This window comes from Lissotriton helveticus, chromosome 11 (assembly GCF_964261635.1).
Source record: "Lissotriton helveticus chromosome 11, aLisHel1.1, whole genome shotgun sequence".
NCBI classification, from domain to species: domain Eukaryota; kingdom Metazoa; phylum Chordata; class Amphibia; order Caudata; family Salamandridae; genus Lissotriton; species Lissotriton helveticus.
This window is the reverse complement of record NC_136072.1, coordinates 794,600,941-794,627,711: the sequence shown is the minus strand read 5'-3', so window position 1 is coordinate 794,627,711 and position 26,771 is coordinate 794,600,941.

The window sequence follows — 26,771 nt, the reverse complement described above, 5'->3', positions numbered from 1 at the left end:
GGTGCCTCAACTTGGCTCTGGTCATGGTCAAGTACATGAAGTGAAGAAAGGGGTCAATACACCTTGCCTTCATGGACTTGTCCAGTGCTTTTAACACGGTTAACAGAGGCAAACTGTGGTCCATGATGGGGGAAATGGGTTTTGAGGAGCCTCTCATCACCCTGTTGCATAGGTTGCAAGCATCCACCCCGGTAGCCATATGATAAGGCTCTGGGGGAGAAAGGAAGGGGCCCATTATTTCTATGGAGGGAGTTCAACAGGGGTGCATATTGGCCCCCTTCCTCTTCTTATTGTATACAAATTGACTAGGATCAGCTCTATTAGATCAGGAATTAGACTTTCCCAAAATTGGGGCAAGCCGATCCTGTTGTTGTCATATGCGGATGACACGGTTTTAATGGCTTTAACTACTAATAGTCTACAGAAGTCCCTGAATGCTTTTACTGATTTTATTCTAGCCCTGGACCTAAAGGATAATTTTACCAAATCCTACATTATGGTCTGCGGACCTAGTCACACTAAATCTAGAAAGTTTACAATAAAGGGTAAAACAATTGACAAGGTTTAACTACCTGGGGAATGTTCTTAATAATAAATTGAACTGGGAACATCTTATTACAACCAGGATGCTGAACACTAGCCGTGCTGTGGAAGGTCTGTTCCGCTTTGCATGTAAGTTGGGCCACAAGCCAGTAGCGGAATTGATAACCTTATATAAATGAAAATGTTTGTCTACTGCTACATATGGGGCGGGAGTATGGGGACATTACAAAAGCACACAGCTTCAAACGCTAGAAAATACGTTTTTAAAGAGATTGTTGATGATTCCAAACCCCCCCCCCCTAACGCATTCTGTCACTCTGGGGTAGGGGTGGATTTTATTGCTGATCGGATTAATATTGCCCCTTTGGGCCAAAGTTTGGCTGTCAGAAGACTTGAAACTCACAAAAGAAATTATTAAGGATTACATGATGTTGGATAATACCGCGGCTATACCATGGCTTTGCTATGTAAAAGGAACATTTAATGAAATAGGCCTAGGGTAGTGGTTCCCAAACTGTGCGCCATGGCGCCCGGTGCGCCGTTATCAGTAGCCAGGGGCGCCGCGCGCGATGTGGGAAAGATAGCGTCTGGCCGTGTGTAGGCAGAAAATATTATGCGTCTTTTTGAGGCCCTACCAGGCTCTGAATGCAGGATGAACATATTGCAGCTTAGCCGGCACAAGATATTCAAAATACAGGGGAGTTACAAATGCCACCTGCTTAATGCTAGTACAATGGTTTGGCCCAAGAGAGTACGTACGTGCGTACGTACGTGTTTTCACAGACGTAGCCTCTGTGCCATTACTGGCAGATGTAGCCTCTGTACCATTACTGGCATACGCAGCTCGCCCGCCCCGTTCTGCCATGCCTCGTGGGAGCCTCTTCAGAAGTTACAAATAGGTATGTGCGGTCATAATATGTGTGTTAATACAGTTAATTCCTCTTCTACGCTAGCCTTCCTCTGTCTGACCAAAGCGACCAAGTTTTAACGTCCGGGCACCTCCGCCATCGTACACTGCTAACATGCTGCGTGTGCGGCCTCCACCCCTCATGACCTCCTACCTACGTGTCTCTTCTCTCAGAGCCCTTGTCAAGTGCTTTTGACTTTTAGACTTTAGGCCCCCTGTGCGGCGATGTCACAAGTGCAGAGCGCCAGAACACGAGAGTAATAGTGCGCTATAAAAACAAACACATGATCACACGCACACTCATGCATGAATAAACACACAAACGCCGCGCACAGGCTTAATTTCTAACAAGCCAAGCCCCATTTTCTTTCTTTTCCTACATGGGGAGACCGTAATCAATCAGGAGTCAAAAAACATTATGCATCGTCTCGCTGCTATTATTTAAGTCGACACATCTCCTCATCTGAGCAGAAGAAAGATTATAAAATTCTGTTTTATTCGAAGGGCCTTCAATGTTGTATGTAGACCAGTAAAAGTCATATTGTCAGGCATGCGAATGAAAAAATTGTACTGCGTGTTTTTGGGATACGTCACAAAATAAAAAGAGAAATATATGCAAGAAAGATTCTAGACTAGAGAAAACAATGTATAGCAGAGATAAAGGTAAAAAAACGGAGAAAAGACACAGAAGGAGAGTGAAGGGGAAGCTTGAAATGAGGGGGAAACGACAGAAAAAGTGCAAGAAAGAGTGGAGGAAAGACACAGAGGACACAAGAGAGTGAAAGGGGGCGATTGAGATGAGGGTAAAAAACGGAGGAAAGACACAGAAAGAGAGTAAAGTGGGAGCTTGAAATGAGGGGGAAACAACAGAAAAAGTGCAAGAAAGAGTGGAGGAAAGACACAGAGGGCACAGGAGAGTGAAAGGGGGAGATTGAGATGAGGGTAAAAAACGAGTGAAAAACGGAGGAAAGACAAAGGAGAGTGTCGAGGGAGCTTGAAATGAGGGGGAAACAACAGAAAAAGTGCAAGAAAGAGTGGAGGAAAGGCAGAGGACACAGGAGAGTGAAAGGGGGAGCTTGAAATGTGGGGGACGTGACAGAAAGTGGAGGAAAGACCCAGAAGGACTCTGTTGTTTTTCCTGTTCATTGAAAGAGATATTTTATTAAACTGAAGATAAATGTAACTATTGTTGTGTGGGTAAAAAACAGTTGCATGGGAAAATATGGCTATTTACCTTGTAGTATCATTTCTCACTTAATGAGTTTTTATTAAACAACTGTTATCTTTTTATTTTGTTACAAATTTGACTATATAATACCTTCATTGCATCCCAATTAATTTAAGGAAGTCAACATGAAGTATTCCCGAGGTCTTGCTTACATCCCCCCACTCACCCACCGGTAAAAAAATGGTGGGGAGCCATGGTCAACTGCCAATTAGGTCAAGGGAGCCACGGGTTAAAATGTTTGGGAACCACTGGCCTAGGGCATTATTACGATACTCCTGACAGCAAAGATATAAATATGAAATCGATCATAAAAAATGCATACTGTGGTAAGCTTGATAATCGTCGGCGGCTAGCAGGACTGCAAACCCACATTGATCAGCCACTTTTACATCAACAATTTAACTTTTACCACGAACATGCAGGTCAGATTTCTTTTGATCCGACTTCGGCTTTGCACACTGCACTTTTTAATGGCCTTTCCTAAACAGGCTGGATGGTGTAATAACCTCACCCCTTGCCCTTGTAATAACTTATCACACCACTTTACCCTATTTTGTACACCTTATGAGGATCCATGGACCCGGTTCCTTATTCCACTTTTAAGAGAAGATCGCCCACGTAATCACCAGGAGGGTTTAATTTCCTATGCTCTTTGTCTACTGAAGCTATCTGCATGGCAGTATTACATTTTATTAGGATCGCACTTTTAAGAAGGAAACGGTATGAAATGTAAATGAAATTGGCGTCCCCCTTTTAGACTCTTATATTTTAAATTTCTTTTATAAACTGTGGAGTATTTGAGTCAAGTAACATTTTATTGTACTAATTCACCATGTACATTTTTATGCACTTTGTTTGTATGTTATACTTTTATGGTTTACTTAAACCGAATAAAGTTATTCTTGACTTGACTTATATTTGAATGTTGTTTGCATTTGCTTGAATGTTTTATATACATTTGTAATTTAATGTAAAATTATTTACTTATCTCAGTTTTACAATTGTAGTTTTTGTGTTGTATTTTTTTGAGAAATGTTGTTAGCGATACATTTTTATAATTCATTTTTATGACTTCATAGTTCTATTGTGTAACTGTAATGATTATTTTACTAATAATGTATACAGAACTTTGTACAATTTATGTTTAGAATTAGTAATTTATTTAGTTATTACATTTACCTATTCATTTTAATGTGTATTTATTTTGTTTACATTTTATTTGAAGTTACATATTTCGTGTATTTTTTCAAATTATTAAACCTATGTTTACTTTTTGTATTATATATATTTTTACCACAATATTTAAAAGGTAATTGTTCTTTGTAATGTCAAATCCTTCTATGTGCACACACACATACACTTACCTATGCATTTTCAATAGTTTTGTCTACAATTTCTTGGAGTTTATATTATTGTATTTACATAGTTAGTATGTAAAGTCGATATCTTTCTGTTGCAATATTTCAATATATTAAACCTCTATATTATGTATTTGAAGGTATAAAGCTGGTAGGGCACTTGTAGAAGGATTAAAAGAGAAGGAAAAATTCTGATGCATGTAGCATTGATGAACGGGAGGCAGACAAGTTGTCCACTTTCCACCAAGGTATGTGCTCAATCTGGAAAAAAACCTACTGGCCTGCTTCCGACACTGGGTATCCTACTGACCACTGAGGCCTTTAGTGGCACCAGGTTATCTATGATTGTTGTGGTTAAAGCCTATCTTGACCATTTCAAACCACATCTTAGGCTGAAGCCAACCAATGAGAAGGTCTCCATTCACGTGCTCTGCAGCCATTACTACTTCTAGGAACTATTGGTATGTCAGTTCACCACGGTGGTGTTTGTGTAGATGCCCAGGTCTTTTTTACCGCGGTGGGTGCGGACAAACTCTTCATTTGTGACACAGCTTGGTCAGTGAAACTGATGCACTATGCACGTTTTCACCACATACATAAGCTCCAAGATATTCTAACGGAGTCTGACTACATCTTCCATGAGACTAGTTGCCCAAAAGAAAGGAACATCAAGGTGCTTATTGACACCAACATTCAACCAACATCATTGAAGGACTGATGGGCACCAACTGTTCCAGAGGAAATGAAAGGTTGCTGCTGAACTGAAGAAATAAAATATGTGAAAGGCTGGATGCCCTCGGTGTTGCCGATGGTGCTGGCAAGGTAGTACAAGCGGACCAGAGGGATAGAGTTTCTATAAGGACCTGTGTCTGCCTAACAAGACTAGTAAACAAGAATGTTACTCCACACCGACTATGGATATCATTATTGTTGACAAGTGCTTGTATCTTGTTCACACTTGATCTGAATTCTGGACATTACCGGACAGAACTGTACTCTAAATCTAGGGACATCACAACTTTCTTTACCCATGTCGCTCTTTGTAGACACAGGTGGCTGAGGTTTGGTTTCTTCTCAAAATCTTACAAATGTGGTTTGTCAAATGCTGGCTGACTAGCAAGGAGTTACTCCAAAGAGGCACAGTATTCTAAACTTTGCATGTGCATTATAGTCAGACATAGGTGTCTTCCAGCGGCCTAAGGCCAGTGGATTTACTGTTAACAAGTCATTGTGAGTACTTCAAACCAAGGATAGAATCTATTTTTCAAGTCTGCAGTAGGCAGGTGGGTTTCCAGTGACATCAAATAGTAAACCAACTAAAATAAACGAGTTCTGATATTTGTCTTCGTATGGTGGTTGTCTGCAGTTGTTTCATCTCCAATCTAGCACACTGATAGAGTGGCTTAAAGAATTGCTTAAAATGTTGGTGTTGGACCTGGCCCTTTGTTCAGGGTTATCCCCAAACTTTTTCCCTTCCTCCGCCTATTTTTCTGACCTTCTTTTTGTTGGCTCTTGGACTCTGGGCACTTTACCACTGCTAATCAGTGTTAAAGTGCATGTGCTCTCTCTCTCTCTCTCTCTCTCTCTTCTAAACAAGGTATAATTGGTTTACACCTGTTTGGCATATTTAAATTACTTGTAAGTCCCTTGTAAAGTGATATCCCATAACCCCAGGGCCTGTAAATTAAATGCTGATAGTGGGCCACTCATAGGCGTACCTTTTCAAACCTGTCTCAGGGCTGCCACTCCATGGCCTGTGTGCGCAGTTTACCTGCACTTTACCTTCACATTTAAAATTACTTGCCAAGCCTTAAACTCTCCTTTTATTGCAAATAGGTCATCCCTAAACTAGTCTCTAGGCAGCCCTATGGGCAGGGTGCTGTGTAGGTAAAAGGTAGTACATGTGCCCTTTATGTGTGGCATGGCCTGGTAGTGAAAAACAGTCTTTTTTGCTTCTCATTGCTCAACTCTTAGGCTAGCATTGGGAATTCACATATATATGCTTAAGTGGTAATTCCTGATCAGAAAGGAGTGGCGTTGCCATGTTTGGTATGTTTAGAATGGTAGTGATAAATCCTGCTTATTGGTGTTAGTGGACTTTACATTACTATTTTAGAAATGCCATTTTTAGAAAGTGGGTATTTCTCTGTGTTTATGATTCTTGTTCTTTGCAGCCTGACTACAATACATGTAAAGGGCTGGGTGACAGCTACACTTGGTGCACACTTTCCAGACAGCCCCAAAACAGGAAGGGCTGGGTGTGGCAGGGGTTACATCTGCAATCATTTGCATACTGATGTTCTTCCTGTGCTGGGGAAGGGCATTCACACTTTACAGATGTATAGGTTGTATCCTTCCCTCACATAAAGGACTGATTTACCCCCTTACTGCAGTCTGGAGCCAGGGCTGGTTTGAAAGGGATTGTTGCATACTTCTAAGGGTTCCTTTGAAGTCACCCCTTGAACAAAGACAACTTTGAGCATAAGTACATGGCCTCTGACTCCATTATTTTAGTCCACTGCTGGACCTGGAAGAAACTACGCTGAAGTAAAAGGCTGCTGTGCTGGAGGATTGCCACCTTTCTGTGTTTGACAGTTAAAAGGAACGGTTGCCTTGCCTGATTGAGTTGCCCTGCTGCCTGCTGACCTCTGCCCAGCTTCAAAACTAAGGAAACAACCCCAGAGTGACTCCAAGGGCTTGCTGGCCAGGGCCGGACTGGGAACCAAAACCGGCCCTGGCAAAGTGCTCGGCTGGCCCCCCCTCCTCCCCCTGGGGGAGGGGGGGATGCCACCAAGCTCTTTACCAGGGCCGCTTTTCCGCCGAATTTGTTACAAGGCCGATTTTGCAGCTTTGCTGCAAAAACGGCTCTGTCACAAAAACGGCCCCCAGGGTCCCAAAAACGGCCCCCACCCTTGCGGCCGACCGGGGAATTGCCCGGTGCCCGCAACGGCCAGTCCGGGCCTGTTGCTGGCTTGGCTCCTGGTCTCGCAGAGGTCTCAGGGATATTAAAGACCTCACCAACCCAATATCTGCCTTCCTGAAACCGTTGTCTCTGCCCGTTCCATGCTCGGGACTCTGAGCCTGCATCACTACTTGAGTAGCGCTCTGAGGGCTCACGCTTTTTTCCACACTTGCGCGATGAGCTCTGACCCAATCGTTTTTGTGGTTGTGAAAGGCTCTCATGCTGCACAAGACACAGCGCAGTATGCTCTGATTTTGGTCTCTGTATTGGTGCCGCATCTTTATGTTTTAAGTGGTGAGCCCCGTCTCTGTTTTGAGACACGAGTACTCACTGAGCCCCTGCTCCAGATTATCCGGTGCCGGCGTATGTGCCTCAGCCAGAAGAGCCTGTCTGTAACATCTGTCTGCCTCCCGCCGACTGAAGAGGCATGAGTGCTCGGCTATGTGGGCCCCAGAACGGAGACCAGTGGACAGTGTCAACGGATTCTTGCCATGGATTTCCATTCTAGCAGCCCAGACACGGGCAGGCCCTGAATTTGCAGTGGCTGCCCCGCGGCCATGCTCCTGACTATGCGGGCGGTCACAGATGGTCGCTATTGCTCGCGTTGAGGAAGCTGCGGCTCAAGTAGAACTTCTACTCGAGCGGCAGAAAGAAGCAGCGCCCTCTTGTACTGTGCGAGGTGCCATTTGCGCTGAATTTACATCGCAGGTCAAACACCCGATACTAAAAATAGTGCGAACATCGCAAGGGACCCACTCTGCCGCTAGCGGAACTCCGCGTAGCTTGGCTGAGGTTTTTTGTCATTTTGTGGAGTTCCACTACTCAGAATTCCACTAATTCCGTCCAGGCTTATACAATATATTATATTTTATATAATTTTGCATGGAGTCTCTTTTGTGGTGTGTTCATTATGTTTCTGTGTGAGTATGTTGCAGAAACGCTTTACACCTTATCGCTGATGATAAGCCTGCCTGCTCCGTTCCAAGCTACCAAAGGGTGAGCACAGGATAAGTTTGGGGTATAACTTACTTACTTACTTATTGGAACGGTGGGTTCTGCCTGCCTTAGGTGTATACCCTAGCAAACCAGAAACCCATTTTTAACTTTGGTGATCAGCGGTGAGGATAGGACTTGCATTTGTGTGACACCACAGTAACTCATTGTTGCACTACATCTCTGCACTTAGACTATTACAATGTTTTTCTCCTGTTCTCTCATTGGTCCTTTATATTGTTTTCTCTTGCTTCAGCTCTAACACCTGGGAGTCTTCTTGTTTGCACTATTAATACCTGGCCAAAATGAAGTCAACCTTTAATCTCAATGAACTGGTGTATTACACAGTGGAATAGTTAAAGGGTTTCTACAGGGAGAGAGGGTTAGCGATGAGTGGGGAAGCCACACACCTGAACCTTTGTAAAAGCCCGCTAGCTCTTTAACACAGTGGGAAAAGCGCTAACAGAGAACAAGGAGGGTGGTAGTTCTGGGGGGCACTCTGAGGAGGAGGAACCCTTTGGTATTCTTAAAAATCCTAAGACGTGGAACCTCCTAGAAGATTCAGTGGCCCTGAAGACAGTGAGGAGGAAGGAGAAGATGTCTGGGCAGGGGCACCAGTAGAGAGAGAGGACCCCCATATCTAGGTAATACCTTACTCGGTCTAGTGTCAGGAGCTGTGTCACCCCCCACACCCTGTCCACTGAGGAACTCAAGAATAGACAGGCTGAGAGGGACCTGAGGTTGCAGCTGGCCCAGCTGGCTGTAGAAGAGAGAAGGGCAGAGGCTGAAAGAGCCTTAGCTGAGGAGAGGATGGCGTAGGCTGAAAGGGCCTTCGCCAGAGAAAAACTTGCTCTTGAGGAAATAAAACTGGTGCATGGGCGTAGTTTGAGAGTTCTGGACTTACTACAGGTATAGTCCAGTGGTGGCAGCAATATTGAGTCCAGTGTTTTAAATACCAGCCACATACCCACAGACATGATGCCTAGCTTCAAGGATGAGGACATACGGAGGAGGAGCTTAGCGCGCACCCAAGATGGTCGCTTGAGCTCAGAGCTCCCGGACCCTCGCCACCTCCACCGATTATCCTGCACCTTATCCTGATTTGGACGACGGGCTTTTGTGGTCGTGACCCTGCTGATCAATTCCTCGTTTCCGCATTTCGTCTAGGCTCCCGGGAGCCGGAAATATGGACTTATGACCATTTTTGGCCTGCTCCATGGTACTGCCCCGGGCTTGCTTTCCCTGCCAGCCGGGTGGTAATTGAACAACAACGGCACGTGTGACTCTCCCCTGCCCGGTCTCCAACTTTCGGTTTCGGTTCCGGTGCCTCCACCTCATGGACTCTGCCTCGGTCGCCTAGGTGATTTGATCCTCTCACCTGGCCCGCAGGCGCTTGGCGATCCTGGTTCCCCCTGCTTCTTGACAGGTGGCTGGCCTTTACCGATTCTCCGACTTGCTGAGGGCACTTCGAGTGTAGCCATTTTCACTAGGTCTCAGAGTACCCCTCGGGGCGCACGACCCAAAATGGCCACCAAGCCCGAGGGAGAAAGACGCAAGACCAGACCGGCAGCTCGAGGAGGCTCTGTGCAGTCCAACGTCATGGATCGATACACCCTCACTAAGGGCTCTCCGGGTGGACCGAGCAAACCCCCTGCCAACCTTGGGGACGACTCCCTGTTGGATGGAGATCTGTCGTTGAAAGACATCATGGCGCCATTAATGGGATGAAGGCCACGCTAGGACAGCAATACGAGGCCCTGACCCATAAGCTGGACACAGTTGCCATAGATGTCACCCTGATCAGGGCGGACCTTGCGAAGACTAACGAGAAGGTCAAATCCCTAGATCTGAAGACATCTAGCCTTATTACCGACGTCTCCGAATTACAGACTGAAGTCGGTAACCTGAGGTCCGCCCGTGACTACCTCTCTCGACGCCTGGATGATTTTGAAGGCCGCGCTCGACGGAACAACGTCCGACTGGTCGGAGTACCGGAGACGACGGACTCGTCATCGGTGGATCTACTAGTGGAGGACCTTGTCCTGAATCACTTAGCGCCCAAAGGCCTTAGCAAGTTTTTTGCAGTAGAACGGGCCCACCGTATCCCGGGTGGCCCGCCTAAGCTTGGAGCTCCCCCGCGGCCCATCATTGCACGGATCTTTAACTTTCGTGACAGAGACGTGATCCTCCAGGCTTCCCGCACATCGGGCCCTACGGCTTATGAGAATGCTTCGGTTAACTTCTACCCGGACTTCACCCAGCAGGTCCAGAAGCAGCGCCTTGGATTTCAGGGGGTGAAGAGGAGACTGCGGGACAGAGACATGAAATATGCCATGCTTTTCCCGGCTCGCCTGCGTGTGGTCTACAATGATAGGACATTTTTCTTTGATCATCCTGGAGCAGCCAGCGACTGGCTGGACTCACTGCCCCCTCGAGAACAATTTGACCGTCCTGATCACTCCGGTGGTGCGGGGGACGGCCCGGTGGAGCAGGAATGAGGAGCGAACTCGGCTCCCGGGCCGCCATGTTGACTTTCGGCAGTGGTTTGATGCTACGCAACTATTGTTTGCTATTGTGTTGTCAGAACGGGGTGTGGGCGGGGGTCGGGTGAATCTTCCTCCTCTGGGGTTCTTTTCGTAGATTAGTTGTATATTAGGGCGACAGGCACACTGCAAGTTGGGGTGGCTCTTGAGTCTTACTCAGGGGTGCGGGGTGGGGGGTATGATGATGTTTTGGGGGGTTGAGGGGTTTCGATTTTTGTTTCTCTGTTTTTTTCAAGGCACTGTACTGATGATCTTCTGTATTTACGTGTTGCGTTGGGGGTGGGGGGGGCCTTGGGGTGGCCTGTGGGATGGGGGATAGGGGACTACGTATACTGTGTTGGAACGTCAATGGGTTGGGTGATAGAATTAAGAGGGGGGTGGTTTTGCAGATGCTGCGACGCTTGTCTCCGTATGTGGTTTTGCTTCAGGAGACGCATCTGCTCGGCAACACGTGGCATGCACTGAATAGACGTGGCTATCGTCTCATTGCACACTCAGGTTTCACTTCTGGCTCCAGGGGGGTGGGTATTATGGTTCGGACCTCCCTCCCTCTCGCTGTAGACGATATTATACTTGATGATAGAGGGCGGTACGCCGCCATTGTTGGGCGCTGGGAGGGGAAGGTGCTCACTATGTTTTCGGTCTATATACCTCCGGGCCTCCAAACTACGACTTATGCCGATCTGGGAAGAGTGATTCTGGGGGTCCCCGAAGGTTTGCTGGTGGTTGGGGGGGATTTTAATTCGGTAGTGTCTGGGACATTTGACCGTTACCCTCCCCGTGTTATCGCACAATCTCAATCCTGGTTGGGGGACTTCCTGGAGGCGCTGGGGCTGGCTGATTGCTGGCGTTTACATCATCCTGGGCAACGCCAGTATACCTTCCACTCTGGGTCCCACGGTAGCCTTTCGAGACTTGATTATGTACTGATGCCCTCCTCTCAGGCTTCCCTTATAGGGGAGGTTAAACATCTAGCCAGGGGTATCTCGGATCATTCCCCGTTGTGGTTGGTTGTGAACGCACATCTGGGCTCGGAGGGTCGTCTCGCCCCGATTAACCCGTGGTACCTCCGCGATCCTAAGATCAGGAAGGAACTCCTTGCAGCGATCAATCACTACTTTACTGACAACGTTGGTTCAGTGACTTCTTCTGTTTCTCTATGGGAAGCATACAAAACTGTAATTCGAGGCCAGGCCCTCTCATCGATTGGCCATGTTAAGAGATGTAGGCGGGAGGAGGTTGTCCGTCTTGAGTCTGACATTTCCGCCCTTGAAGGGGAGTTGGATTCTGGGGTCTCCCCTGAGAAGCTGCACCTTCTAAACCTGAAACAGCTTGAATATAGAGCGCTGGTGACTGATGCTGCGAAAGAGATGGGTCGTGAACGGCAGGGGCGGCTGTATGATGTGGGTGATAAGGCTGGGAAATTGCTGGCTTGGTTGGATAGGAGAGAATGCGCGAGTCGAGTAGTTCCCGTTGTGGTGGATGAAAATGGTGTGGATGTCACTGATCCAGCTGGAATCGTGACGCGCTTTGCTGACTATTTTCGGGTGGTGTACTCCTCGGTGTCCGATCGGCCGGAGCGGGACTCCCACTTGCTTCTACGTCATATCTCGCTCCCATGCCTGTCTGATCAAGAGAGGGATCTGTTGGAAGCTCCGCCCACTGCGGATGAGATTGCGACCGCTATCCGCTCGATTCGCTCGGGGCGGGCCACGGGCCCGCATGGGCTCCCCATTGAACTTTATAAGCTTTGTCCGGATGTACTGGCGCCGTATCTCCGATCGATGTTCTTGGAGTCACTGGAAGAGGGGTTTCTTCCTCCTGACCAGAGACTGGCCTCCATAGTAGTTATCCATAAGGAGGGTAAGCCGCGTGACCGTTGTGAATCCTTTAGACCTATTTCCCTGATCAATGCTGAACCTAAGATCCTAGCCAAAGTCCTTGCTAATCGTCTGGTGTCTGTTATAGGCGATCTGGTTCACCCGGACCAGTCCGGCTTTATACCGCACCGAAACACGGCACTTAACCTTCGGCGACTGCATGGAGTCCTCGCGAGAGCGGGGACTCTGCGGGAGCCGGCCATCTTGGCGTCCTTGGACGCCACCATGGCGTTTGACACGATCGAGTGGCCTTATCTTTGGGCGGTCCTCAGTAAATTCGGTTTTGGACCCGCCTTTATTCGCTGGGTGCAATTGCTCTATGCTGACCCCTTAGCCAGGGTGGTGGTGAATGGGCGGGCCTCGACCCCCTTTGCTCTTGGTAGGGGGACACGCCAGGGTTGTCCTTTGTCCCCGCTCTTGTTTGCCCTAGCTCTGGAACCACTGGCGGCTTGGTTGAGGTGGGAACCGTCCTTGAGGGGAATTAGATGGTCCCCGGACTTTGAGGATCGGATATCTCTGTACGCAGACGATATACTCTTGTACCTTACGTCACCTCGTAAGTCGTTAATCGTCCTTTTTGATGTTTTGACTTCCTTTCGTAAAAATTCCGGTCTAGTTATCAACTGGTCAAAATCCTGTATTTATGTTCTTTCCGGTGACGCTCCACTTTTGCCACGTGGCTGTCCCATCTCGGTGGCGCTGGAGGGTTTTAGGTATCTGGGGATCTTTATTACCTTGGACCCCGCACTTCGATATAAACGCAATTTGCTGCTCCCCCTCCAGCGCCTCCGTGCGGATGTTGGAACGTGGAGTCGGCTTCCTCTCTCTCCTCTGGGACGAGCAGCGTTGTTTAAGATGATGTCGCTCCCCCGATTTCTCTATGCGCTTCAGAATACGCTCGATGTTGTACCGGCTAGCTATTTTCGGGAGATTGAGGGCCTCCAGAGGCAGTTGCTATGGGGGGGCCGGTCTCGCATTGCCCTTTCGAAGCTTACACTCCCGTGGTACGATGGCGGCATTGCTCTCCCTGACATCCGTCGCTACTACTGGGCCTCTCAGCTGGGGGCCATCAATCATGGCACCTACACTCCTTCGCCAAATCCGGCCTTTGCGATGGATAAATGGTTGTTGCCCGGTGGTGACTACAACAGGGCTCTGTATGCGAAGTTGACCGTCGGGTCACTTACGGGGCCCACTAAAACAGTCGTGCAGGTGTGGCATCGGGCCACGTCTGCTACAGGCTGGGCTGATAAGTTGACCCGTGCCACGCCGCTTTATGCCTCGGATAAACTCGCCTCCCTCTGGCGGTCGAAGGGGTTTGATCGATGGGACATGATTGGGATCAGCAAGGTTGATGATGTATGGATCAAGGGTAGGATCAAGTCGTTTGATGAAATGAAAGTTGAATATGGGCTGAATGATAGAGAATCTTTTAGATATGCGCAGGTCCGACACGCGGTCCTGTCTGTTTTCCCCCTGGGCTCGGATGTTCCGGAAGCGTCCCCGCTTGAGGATCGGACACTGGATGGGCATGTCCCTGATAGCACGATCTCCCTCATTTATAAAAAGTTAATCAATATTAGGATTGATCTATTGGATAGCCTTCGGGAGTTGTGGACTAGTGATGGTCTGGAGCTGGATGATGAGGACTGGCAGGCTGCGCTCTCTTCTCCTAAGGAGGTAGCTATTCCGGCACGCCTTCGATTTGTCCAGCTCAAAATTCTTCATAGGGTATATGTGACTGGTCCGCGTCTGGTGCGCATGGGATTCTCGGCGGATGGATTGTGCAGACGTGGTTGCGGTATGGTGGCCACGTTCCTACATATCATTTGGGAATGCCCTGCTGTACTACACTATTGGAATCGCGTGCATGATGTAATGAGTGAGGTTATGGGAGTGCTGTTGAAGCCTGAAGCGCGGAGATGCTTGTTGAATGTTTGGGAACCGAATGATTGTACCCAAGCGCAGCTTCGATGGGTGACACTGGGTAACATGATAGCCAAGCGTGACATTGCCCAGCTTTGGGGCGCTCAGAGGCCTCCTACGGTTCTGGCATGGCAACAGAACATGGACTGGTCCATGTTTCGTGAAAAGACTGTGTATGTCTCCCGGGGCAGACCTGGCAAGTGGGGGAAGATTTGGACTCAATGGAACGCGTATCGTGGAGATATATGTACCCCCCCCCCCTTCGGAATTTGATACCGACTTGTCTTCCTCCCAACCTGATGTTTCCTCCGCAGAAGTATAGATATATTGATTGTTTCTGTTCTCCTTCTCTTCCCCCCCATCCCACAGTATATTTTGAATGTGATACTGTTAGCTTTACGTTTGTACCCCCCCCCCGCATAACCACATGATGACATGCTTGTACTGGACTGCCTTGTTTTCTTTTGTTTTTCTATTTTCTTGTTCTTTACATTCAATAAAAAAGTTTTCACAAAAAAAAAAAGGATGAGGACATACATTAATGGTTGCAGGAATATGAGATGATCTCGGAGGAGCACTGCGGAACTGGCCTGGGGAGTTACATTCCTAATGATCGTAGGGATGCCCTACTAGCCCTAGGCGGGATTGACAAGTAGAGGTACACCCCATGAAGGAAGCCCTGATGGAAAGCATGGATTCACCCCTGAAATGGTTGAGGTTCAAGGGCAGCAGGAAGCTGTCTCACCAGTCTTGGGAGAAATTTGTGGAAGATTTTTGCAAAGCACTGGATGGTTGGGTGAAGGGTAGCACATTAAACTCTTTTGAAGGGCTATACAACCTGATTGTCAGACAGCACATGTTCCGTTGTTGTTATCCTGGGCTACACCAACACCTGTTGGAGAATAAGTTCTCTGACCCCAGAGAACTTGCAAAGGAGACAGACCTCTGTGTGAGTGCCAGAGGGTCTAGAAAGGCATTTGAAAGTGGCCCTAAAGAGAGTGGCTCAGGTTCCCTTCAACCAATGGCGTGGGAGGTTAATAGTAGCCCAGACAGTTCCCAGTATAGTGGGGTGGGTAAAAGGTCTCATATCTCTTCTCAGACTGACTAGAGTAGTGGGTTCTACCTGGCTTAGGTGCATACCCTAGCCAACCAGAAACCCAATTTCTAACAGTTGGTGATTAATACCTCTAACAAGTTCCAACGAAAAGGTTTTGATAATGTGAAGAGAGTATTACTAGCGGCCAATGCATTACTGTATTTTGCTCAGTGTAAATTAGCCCTGTGCAGATTTTCTCCTTCCATCTGAACCCTGGGTCAAACCTGTGCCTTTCACTGTGATAGGAAGATAATTATATGATTAGCGCTCTAAATGGGCATGTATTCTCAGGCACAGGGTACCTCAATTTCTTTAATTTGAAGGAGAAAGTATCAACACTTCCAATAGGGGTGTACCACCTTTCAAAGGAAGAATACATGATTGCGGAGTAGAAGGCAGGTACTCTGGGATAGTGAGTACCTGCACTTTTATTTTCCCATGTTAAGCACTAATTATGAGAGAGTATTTGTGTGAGTTTTCTAAGTGCTGACATTCTGCTGCAGTTTACAGTCTGCAATTCCTTTGTATGTTGATGTAAGTGCTGTCTGAATTCACGTTCCATCAGAGAATCCATTTACCCCTAGAACCACACTAAATTTAATATCTTAAAGATAAATACTGATAGATGGAAATGCTTGAATTTATCTTAACTATTAGCAATTATCCTGAATAGCCCTCCAATCAAGTCTTTTTCTCACTATCCGTTCAAAGAAAGAAATCAATCGTATGCAAATCAGTCGTGATCCTGCCCCTTAACAGACCCTCCTGCACAAATGTTGACACCACATCCACTAGGAAAAGGTACCCAGGCTGCCTAAGGAGATTTCCGTCTTATGGAGCATAATCATTTAGGTGCACCTTCAGTACTTAAAGAAGAACCTGGGGGGCGCTAGAGGGCGCACAGCGGGATGGTTGGCTCGTGAGTCAGCTCCGCCGGACGGGTGCCAGAACAGCGGCCTAAACCCACGAAAAGTACAGCTGGAACACCGAAAATGACAATACCATAAATCGGAACATGCTGCCTGACGACTTGCAAAGCTAAATCTCAGAAAGCAGCAGAGGCGGCGGAGATATCGCTGATAAACTGTGCAGGCGAACGACGCGAGCCAAGATGGCGGATCTCGGCGATTAGACCCACTAACTCCTGTGATCGATAGAAGACCGGGCAAGTGAAATGACCCGAACTGCGCACAACATAAAAGCGCCACGAGCGGCCTGTGCCCTATCAAGACTGCGCCGAAGAGCCACAAACATCACAAACGCTGATTACAGGTATGCGTTCCCTAGTGTCCCAAGATGGCGGCTGCAGTGGAACGCAGGATATGACGGGCTTACGAGAGGAAACATCGGGACTTCTCTGGGACCCGGCGGCGTAGCCTCCTCGAAAAACAGTTGAGTGCGGCCACTACCGATGGGAGAGCTCGGGCATGCTGGCTGATACGACACAAGACATGCCCCTAGATGCGCTCTGACGACAGACTGGTAAACTACGACGCAAGCAGGATACCATCAGGGGGTGAGAGACGACCTTTCCTGGGCAGAGGTGCTGAGGGCGTAGCGGCACTGGGCGTCTAACATGGCAGGCTGCTAAGTACGCGCTACAACAGACGGCGCGAGCCCACAAGTAAGGAGCCACGTGCACAGGGGTAAGAACCAGCTGAATGTACGAGCAAGAGCTTACGATCCAACCCCTGCGCCTGCACACATGTGAGTTCCCGCGCTGAAGGCTTCACCCCCAGCATTGCATACGCAGCAGGCGATCCCATTGTGGGGGATACGGATCCACGGAGGAGTACTGCTCGATTCTTCTGGCAAACTGCCATAGTGGTCCTGCGAGCGAGTCGTATGCCTGATGCATAAAACAGGCCCTCAGTGGACAACGAATACGTCGAAAAAACGCGAGTCAAACGCCTCACAAGGTTCGAGCTCTGTCACCGCAGGGAAAGCACTGCATAACGCCCTATCGCGCTCCTGCAACATGGGGAAACCTGAAAAGCAGCACACTGAATTGCAGTTTGAGGCGAGAAAGCAACCAAAAAACAACGCGACAACGTCGGACACGGAGGGGGACAACGAGGCATGCGACGGGACAGGCATGGAGACAGTCCTACGGGCTATACAGCAAAGCCTGCAAGAAATGAATAATACATTGGACAATGTGGTACTGCGTGTGGACAACATGGCCGCCAAACTTGATAAGCATGGCGAGCGACTGGTGGAGGCGGAACAACGGATATCCAAGGTGGAGGACGAATCTAAGTCCACAACGCGACTGTGTGGAGGTATGGAAAAGACACTGGAGATGTTGCGCGCTAAGGTGGAGGATCAGGAAGCTAGATCTAGGCGCAACAACGTCCGCATAGCAGGCCTGCCGGAGTCCACCAACACGGGCAAAATGGAAGCCTTCATCGAGACTCTGCTAAAAGAATTGTTCGGTGCTGAACAGTTGTCATCAGTCTTTCTTGTGGAACGCGCGCACCGATACTTGGCGCCTACGCCGAAGCCGGGAGCACCTCCGCGTGTGATAATTGCCCGCATGCTCAACTACAGTGACAGAGACACAGTTCTCAGGCTGGCCAGGGAACTGGGCGACATCACATATCAAGGAAACACCCTACAATTTTATCCCGACCACACCATGGCTGTTCAACTAGCACGCAAGGAATTCACGCCTGTAAAAAAGAAACTGCGAGACCTAGGCGTTGAATATGCAATGCTATATCCAGCGAAGCTCAAAATCACCAATGCGGGCAGACCCGTAGTTCTCCTCACTGTGCAAGCAGCGCAGGAATACGTCAAAAAACTGGGAAGACGGTGAAAGACACAAGACCGAGAGGACCAGGGCAGTGACAACGACTGGGTCAACAAGGGGCTCAATGTAACACCTGAATACAGGACTTCACTCTACTGGTCGCGCCACAATAGTGGGAGCAGCTAAGACAATGCCTAATTGACTCTACTGCAACACGTGGCACACAGCAAGCAAATTGAGGTATCTGGCCTACATAGACTGGGAACATTGGTGCCTTATGTGCGGACCCGGACTACACTCTGACAACACGCCCGCGACTTGAGCAGTGAGTAGCCTCGTGGTCCGTAACGGACAAAGGACGCTGGAGGGAGAGCGGGATTGGGGCCCGTTTTATTTGTGGATTATATGCGCTATACGGAAGGTACACTGCACTTGCTGACAAATAGCCGCGTGAAGTTGCATTGGCCACCGAGAGCGATTGGCGGGAAAAGTGCGGTTCAGTAACACATAAGTTCAGATAACTGCATATGCACCTGTCCACATCCACTATGTGGATGGAGAAGTGTGTACCTGGCGACACCCCCAAGCGGGTGCGCCCCTATTACAGTTCTATTGACAGTTTGGTTGCATTAAGGGGATGGCTTTGGCAAAGTTTGGGTGTTGAAGTGGGTGGGGGAGGGGAGGGGACTTGGGGGATGTTCGTACTAATTCACTGTGTCTGAGAAGCATTGCGACCTCTGTTATCGCCACAAGTACTGCGAAACACTGTACACTGCAGCCAAGACCTGGGCATTGCCGAAAGATTGCACCTGCAGCATTTTGTCAAACAACATATCAGGATAACTTCACACCGTACTGACATGTCACAGTCCACAACATTGAAATTCATCACATGGAACGTTAGGGGGCTGGGTAATCCGAAGAAGATACGTCAGATATTTGCCTACTTTGATAGATTACATGTAGACATAGCCTTTCTTCAGGAAACGCACTTGGCTGCCACCACCACCTCCACGTTGGGCGCTAGATGGGCAGAATCTGTAACCAGCTCGCACTACTCCTCATATTCCCGAGGGGTCAGCATTTTAATACGGAAGGTGGTACACTTTGAGATCTCAACCGTAGACAGGGACACCGAAGGGCGAAGCGTTATTGTCATTGGCACGGTGAGACATCGTCAAGTTGCCTTGGTGAACACATATGGCCCCAATACGGATGACCCAGGGTTCTTTGCGAAATTATGGCAAAACATAGCCCACCTCCAGATTGAGCACATAATATGGGGGGGAGATTTTAACATCGCACTACAAGATGGGTTGGATAGATTGCCAAACACACTGGAACCGCATACACGTGCGAGAGCGACACTTCTCGATGCACTAACAGATTTACAAATGACTGACATATGGAGAGTCCATCGCCCAGGGGAGTTAGTAGCGACACACATAACTGCGGCACACAAGAGTTGGTCTAGGCTGGATTACTGGATAGGCACGCGGGAAGTGGTGGCGTGGACCACCTCTGTAAGTCATTTGCCGAGAACGCTATCGGACCACAGCCCTGTGCTCCTGGCAGTGCAAATACCACACTATGAGCCTCCACCCTTCACATGGCGATTTAATGCTGGAGCCTTGCGAGACCCACTATACACTGACACTATCCACAAGGCAATAGTGGACTACTTTGATCTCAACTACCCCACGACGGAAGACCCATGCCTCCTATGGGAAGCTTTCAAAGCTACGTTGCGGGGGGTGTGCATTAGTACCACCACGGGCATACTGAAAGATATACGGCAACAATTGAACACGCGGGAGAAGGCTATACAAACACTAGAACAGCGGTACACACAAACGAGGGACGTCTCACTGCTGGGGGATATACAATTGCTCCTAAAGGAACACCAGCGATTCGCAATAGATGAACTCAACTACATAACAAAGCGCAAAACTGACAGAGTATATGGAGAGGGAGGTAGACCGGGCAGGGCGCTGGCCGAGAAAATATGCAAAGGTAGAACACCTCAACATATCACCACGCTCAAAACTCGGGAGGGGGCAATCACACGTGACATAAAAGTCATTATGGGTGAATTCATGACCTCTTATGGTCAACTATATGAGGCACGTCCCTCGATGCCACAGGAAGAAATGTTGACATATATGGCAGATGTAGAAATCGCGTGGCTGTCGAATAATCACAGGGAATACCTAGCTCGCCCTATCACAGAGGAAGACGTTGTAGACACCATCAAGCATCTGCCGAATGGCAAGGCGCCAGGGCCTGATGGATTCTCGATAGAATTCTACAAGATTTTTGCGGATCTATTGGCTCCACACCTGGTACGGCTTTACGGTGCGGCACACTAGGCACAAACTCTCCCGGCATCTATGAGGGAAGCCATGCTGATTGCATTACTGAAACCAGGGAAAGAGGAACAATGCGACTCTTACCGCCCCTTGTCTCTAATAAATGTGGACACGAAAATAATAGCGAGCCTCTTAGCAGCGAGACTCAAACCACTCATGCCACTACTGGTGAGACCTGAGCAGTCCGGTTTCATCCCGGACAGGTCGACTACACATAACACACGCACGCTTTTTGCACTAGCTCATTATCTAGCGCCAGAGGTCAAAGCTGTGGTGGTACTCTTAGACGCTGCTAAAGCGTTCAACACGATAGACTGGAAATTTTTGCACACAGTGATGGTACGGATGGGATTTCCTCCTATATTTACACAGTGAATCTCCATGCTTTACACGAACTTATCAGCACGTATCCGGGTTAACAAACATGTCTCGGAGCCGATTGCAATAAGTCGCGGGACGAGACAGGGATGCCCACTCTCCCCGATGCTTTTTGCTTTAGTGTTGGAGCCGCTGGCTTGCAAAATTAGGCAGCATCATCACTATTCGGCCATACAGCTCCCGACACGCCCTATACACATATCACTGTACGCAGATGACATGGTAGTTTATGTAAAAAACCCAGAACAGCACCTCAACCCGTTATTGCGTGAATACATAAAATTTGGCCAATACTCAGGACTGCAGATAAACTGGACAAAATCCCTCGTCCTAGCGTTGACTGACAGCACTGCCCCATCCAAATTGGATTACCCACTAGAGTGGCAGGATGAACCGACCAAATACTTGGGAGTATGGTTTCATAGGGACCCAGAACTGGTCATCAGAACTAACTATGGTAGAGTGATATCGTCTCTAGAAGATAAAATCAAAAGGTGGAATAGCTTGCCACTGTCATTAGCGGACAGAGCTGCTATTGTGAAGATGGTGCTGCTGCCTAAGTTCCTATATTTATTTGCTAACATCCCCATTAAACCTCCGGCGGAGGTGTTCCGCAACATTAACAAATTAGTACTGAGTCTACTCTGGGCGGGCAAGCAAGCTAGAATAGAATTACAAACGATGACGCTGCCATATGAGAGGGGGGGGTTCAGGGTCCCAGACATGTATCTCTATTATCTCTGCGCCCAGGCGCAATTCGCGCATTATTGGTTCCACGAGATCCCCTTTCTAACGCATGTAGCGGTGGAAGCGGGGGATGCCGACCCAATCCCATTAGTCAACATATTGCCACATAAGCGACTTAGACTACACGAACGGGACATAAATCCAGTGAACACCACCATAGAGGCATGGAGACTGATGGGCAAGGCAGCTGGAAGATTACCGCTTTATGCACCGACGCTCCCATTGGCAAATCACCCAGCACTATCGGTCACTCAGGAACAGGTGGGGATGGACTTGCTGCGCCATGCTGGAATTGACACGATGGGGGATTTGTACAAAGACGGAGTTTTTCAAACAATGGACAAGCTGGGCTACATTAGTCATCCGACATTGTTATTAAGCTTTAACTACTACAGACTACAGAGAGCAGTAAAAGAACATTTTACCACTTTCCCGGAGGAGCCTCAAACTCTAGCCCCACTGCAACTGATCCTGGCGGCTCCTACCGCCAGGCACCTAGTATCAAGATTATACACAAGCTTACAGAGGGACATTGGGGGGAACACTGAAAGGCTGAGAGGGAAGTGGTGCACACTATTTAACGACACGCTGACTGAGGAGGAATGGGAAACAACATGCTCGCTCACTGGTATGCTAACGCCTAATTGGAACCTTAGGATTATTCATTATAAATACATACACCAGATGTACTACACGCCTGAGAGACTCCATAGGTATGGTTTACGCGTAGATTCGAGATGTGTGAGAGGCCAGCGAGAACACGCGGACTTCATACACCTAGCCTGGCAATGTCATTCGGTGGCGGGGTACTGGGTGCGGGTGGTGCAGGCGGTCAGTGAAATGCTTGGGGTGAGGCTCGATTGTACGATCAAAATTTGTTTGTTAGGCCTTGTCCCGCAGCTCAGAGCGAAGAAGCGGAAGTTTTGCGTGATTGCACTTTTAATGGCTAAAAGGAGGGTTGCAATGCATTGGAACGGGAAAATGGGGCCGAAGTTGAAAGACTGGCTAGAAGACTTAACGTATTGCCGCGATACACTAGCGACATATGAGGAGGAATTGCCGGCTGGATCACGTCCTAAAGACTACTGGATGTATTTGAGGGATTATCTGCAGGCACAGTCAATGGCCCGAGATGAATAATACAAATAGAATAGTTTGACATATGGATGCTTCAGGGTTGTACTGTTTGCCATCCTTAGACTGAGGAGGGAGAATGCTGTGACACAGTGATTAAAGTTAAAATAGTTCTTGCTTTTCTTTGTTCTTGAGGTTTCAGGAAAAGTTAAAAAGTTAAATGTAAGAGTAAGGATATGCAATAATGAATGTGATGCACTGCACTAACACGTAAATGCTGTTCGATGCAACGCCGCCGGTCCTATGGATGTCGGCTAATGGGCTGTGTACACCTAACACCTCCATACATTTATTGTAAACGAATGTAGCTGCCCTGTTGTGGTTGTAGGCGTGAATTTGTGAAACTGACTGCAAAATGTGCAATAAACGACTTACACCCCAAAAAAAAAAAAAAAAAAGAAGAACCTAAAGGGGTAAAAATAGACCCCTCACAGCAAACAGGTGATTTGCACTCATGACTAAGTTCCTTCCTCGCAGAGCCCTCTGCAGAGACAACATATAGCAGAATAAAATGTATAACCCATTATATGCCCACAACACAATAGGCCCCAAAAGGCAACTTGTAGACATCTTGTTTTCACTATGAAAATTGATCCATGTTGTCAATGTGGGCAGCAGCAGTATGCGGGCCCAGGCTCGGCTGCCACCAAGGAGTAATGTTTTTTTGCGCAAAGTGTATGAACAGTGGGCGGTAGGAATTTTGTGGTTCCTCACAGATTACAGAACTTTCCATCAGAAATGTGAGTAAATGCATGAATGTAAGCAAATTTGATGTTTTCAGGGAATTCTGCATTTAAGTCACACATCCTGGACTGTAATAAGTGTCCTGTTTTCAGAAATATCTGAGTTTTGTAGTTTGCCCTGGGTGAGGTTGAAGTTGTTTACTATTGGTGTTCCAAGGTGCGCCAACTGAAATGGCCAAGACTTTTCAGATATGTAGGCTGACTATTCAAGCAGGGGCAGTTTCTTTATGAGGGGGGTGCGTCACCCCCCACCCACCCCCGTCTGCCGTGAGCCACTCTAAGTATTTTTTTTTTTTTTTTACTTTATTTTTTCAGCAAGATAAACAACATAGTCCCCCCCAAAATTGGCATCAGTAGAGATAAACACAGGTGTACACAGTTCACAGTCCTAAAATGGCTCCAACAGTTGCAGATATAACAGGAGATACAAGAGTCAAATACGCGGGATACCATGCAAGTATAAAAACTGACAGTAAGGAACCTTGTGCGCAGTCATCAGGGCATTACCCCACCACCAACCCTCCCTCCCCACCGCCCGCCTCCCCTTCCTCAGGTCCCGATTCCTCAGAGGAGAACAATTCAGCACTAGTTGCATCGGACTCGCTGTCAACCGACCCCACAGCGCACATCATACGCCATGCGAGCAAGTCCTCCTGCAGCCGTTCATCTTTACGCGTATGCTGCATGTGCGTCTCCTCAGCCAGTGTCCATTCCCCGACATCCCGAAGCCACAATGACATGTCTGGTGCCCTCTGTCCCATCCAGGTAATAGCCACCCGTCTCCTAGCCAGCACCAAAAGAAACTGCAGCATTTTATATGACAGATTCCTCTTCCTAGGTTTGGGGACCAGGGCCAACAAGCAGTGAAGTGGGGTCAGGTCAAGATGCAGGCTCGTGACTTTCCGGATGTGGACTACTACTGCCCTCCAGAAGTCCCCGACCAGCAGGCACTCCCAAGCCAGATGGAGAAATCCGGCTCCGACTGTACTGCTAGAGATCGCGGGTCACCCGACCAATAATTTCGCCACTTCTGGCTTCGGGCCCATATACTTTACTTTATCATATACATTGATCAGATGACCACACAATCTACTACCAATAATTGTGAGTTCCCTTTCGATTTATTTCCAGTGTACCCAACTTACCATCCACCGTTATGGGTACCTATGACCACGATGGGTCAGGGAGCTAGCTGTAAAAGGAAAGGCAGCAAAATACAAACCCAACTTTTTGTACTTTATTTCATGAAATGACCACGGACAACTAGAAGTTTTAAAAGATTTATCTTAGATTTCAGTTTCTGCAATCATACAGTTTATAGTAATGAGGCAATCTATAATCAGAATAACGAAGAGCACATAACCATATAGGAAGAGTATACAGGTAACCATCTAACCCTATAATGAGGGAAAATCCCGAAATAACGGAAATGAAATTCGAGGGAGGGTACTAAATGCTAGGAATTTTATGCACGTTTTAGGATTTTATCATTAGGTCATATTTCGAGAGAAAAGACACTAGGGAAACCTATACATTTAGTGAAGGGTAGAAAATTTGCAACACGCTATAATTCTAACGTTATTACTTCGATTCAGTATTTAAGAGAAATTTGTAAAACATTATTTAATTCATAAACAGTATGGAAAGATTTATACTAAAAAGGCAGGGGAACATAGGAACACGCTATGAAATGCAAACTGTAAATGACTTTAATGAGATGCAATGATTTGCAGAGAAAAAACATGGAAAATTAACATATGCAAAGGGTATGTCTTTATTGAAGCAAAGACAGAAAAATAGAAAGGTGCAGTTTTAAGAACTCAGAGCGATATTTACCTAGACTGGTGTGAAAACCAACCCTGGCCACGGGTCAGTTAAGGACAGGAAAAACCCTCAAGGAACGATAACCCTCAGTGGGACAGCAGGTGCAGAATGGACACCCCAAGACAGGACAGGAAACCCAGATTCGGATCAGGACAGGACCACCAGGACACGACCAGCACCCGCAGTTCGGAAGCAACGCCTGCGCTCCACCCTCACTGCAGCTATCAGTCAAGACCCCGATTGGGTCAGCGAATTCCCCAGCAAAGTGCTCCGCCAGCACTTAAGGTTCAGTAAAACCTTCAGAGTCTATGGTCAAATTTCGGACAGAGAGCTCCGCAGCACCTCTGTATCAAGTCACCTATTGAGTGCGTTGGGTCAGTGACAGGTCAGCTATTCAGACAAGTCGGACAATTTCTCTAGCTAAACCTAGGCTAGATATACTGTTTTGGGACAGGGTACCACCCCCCAAATGTTGCAAAGTGTCAGAATCCCCAATTTGGATTGGTCCTAAGGTAGGATTTGGTTAACACACCAATCAGAACAGACTATTCTAAGGCCTACTTTGCATCCTAAGGTGCCGCCTAGCAAGATTTTGGGTTCCCACGAGAAGTCGCAGGGAATACAATGGAAAGATATACAATGTATTCAAATAGGGTACAAGTTAGGCTTTCTCGCTGGGTGAAGGTGCATCTTCCCATGCAGGCTCTGGCATCAACCTTCTTTGGCTTGGTTTCAATGCCACCGCACCATCGACTGATTCGGCGCAGTAGTGCCCTCCAAGATGGACTCCCTAGCCCCATCACCCCTCAGTGCCGAGGATACATGAAAAGTAAGCGAAAACAAATTAGTACATGGAAATAAACGAAGGCATTATATGTCATATTTTCGTACTTCACGTTTATCATCATAAAAATATACTATGCAATTTAAATATTAGTGCAATATATAACGACACGAGAGCAACAGCACAAGCTTCACCACGTTAATACAGGGAAAGGCCATCTTGTGGCTATTACGCATGCGCACCCTTTCCCTCCAAAACTATCTCTACGCAAAGTCACGTGAGTGTGACTGACGCATGCGCAGAAGAGGAAAGTCAAGCAGCGGCCATGTTAGGAACAAGAATTAATCGTATTAGTAAAACACATAAGCAAGCATCTCTATGATACCCACGCACATTCAAAATACATAAAATTAGTAAAACAAACACTTGAAGTTACGAGATTATAATAGATTTTCGAGGTTCTTGACTCGAGCAAGTCGCGATGCGAAATCTTGCTCTATCAATCCCCTCTTTGATGATATTTACTATCATCACAAAATAATGGAACCAGATGCCAACTTTCTTTCACACTTTGTACATTTCTATCTCTTCCAACAGTCGATTC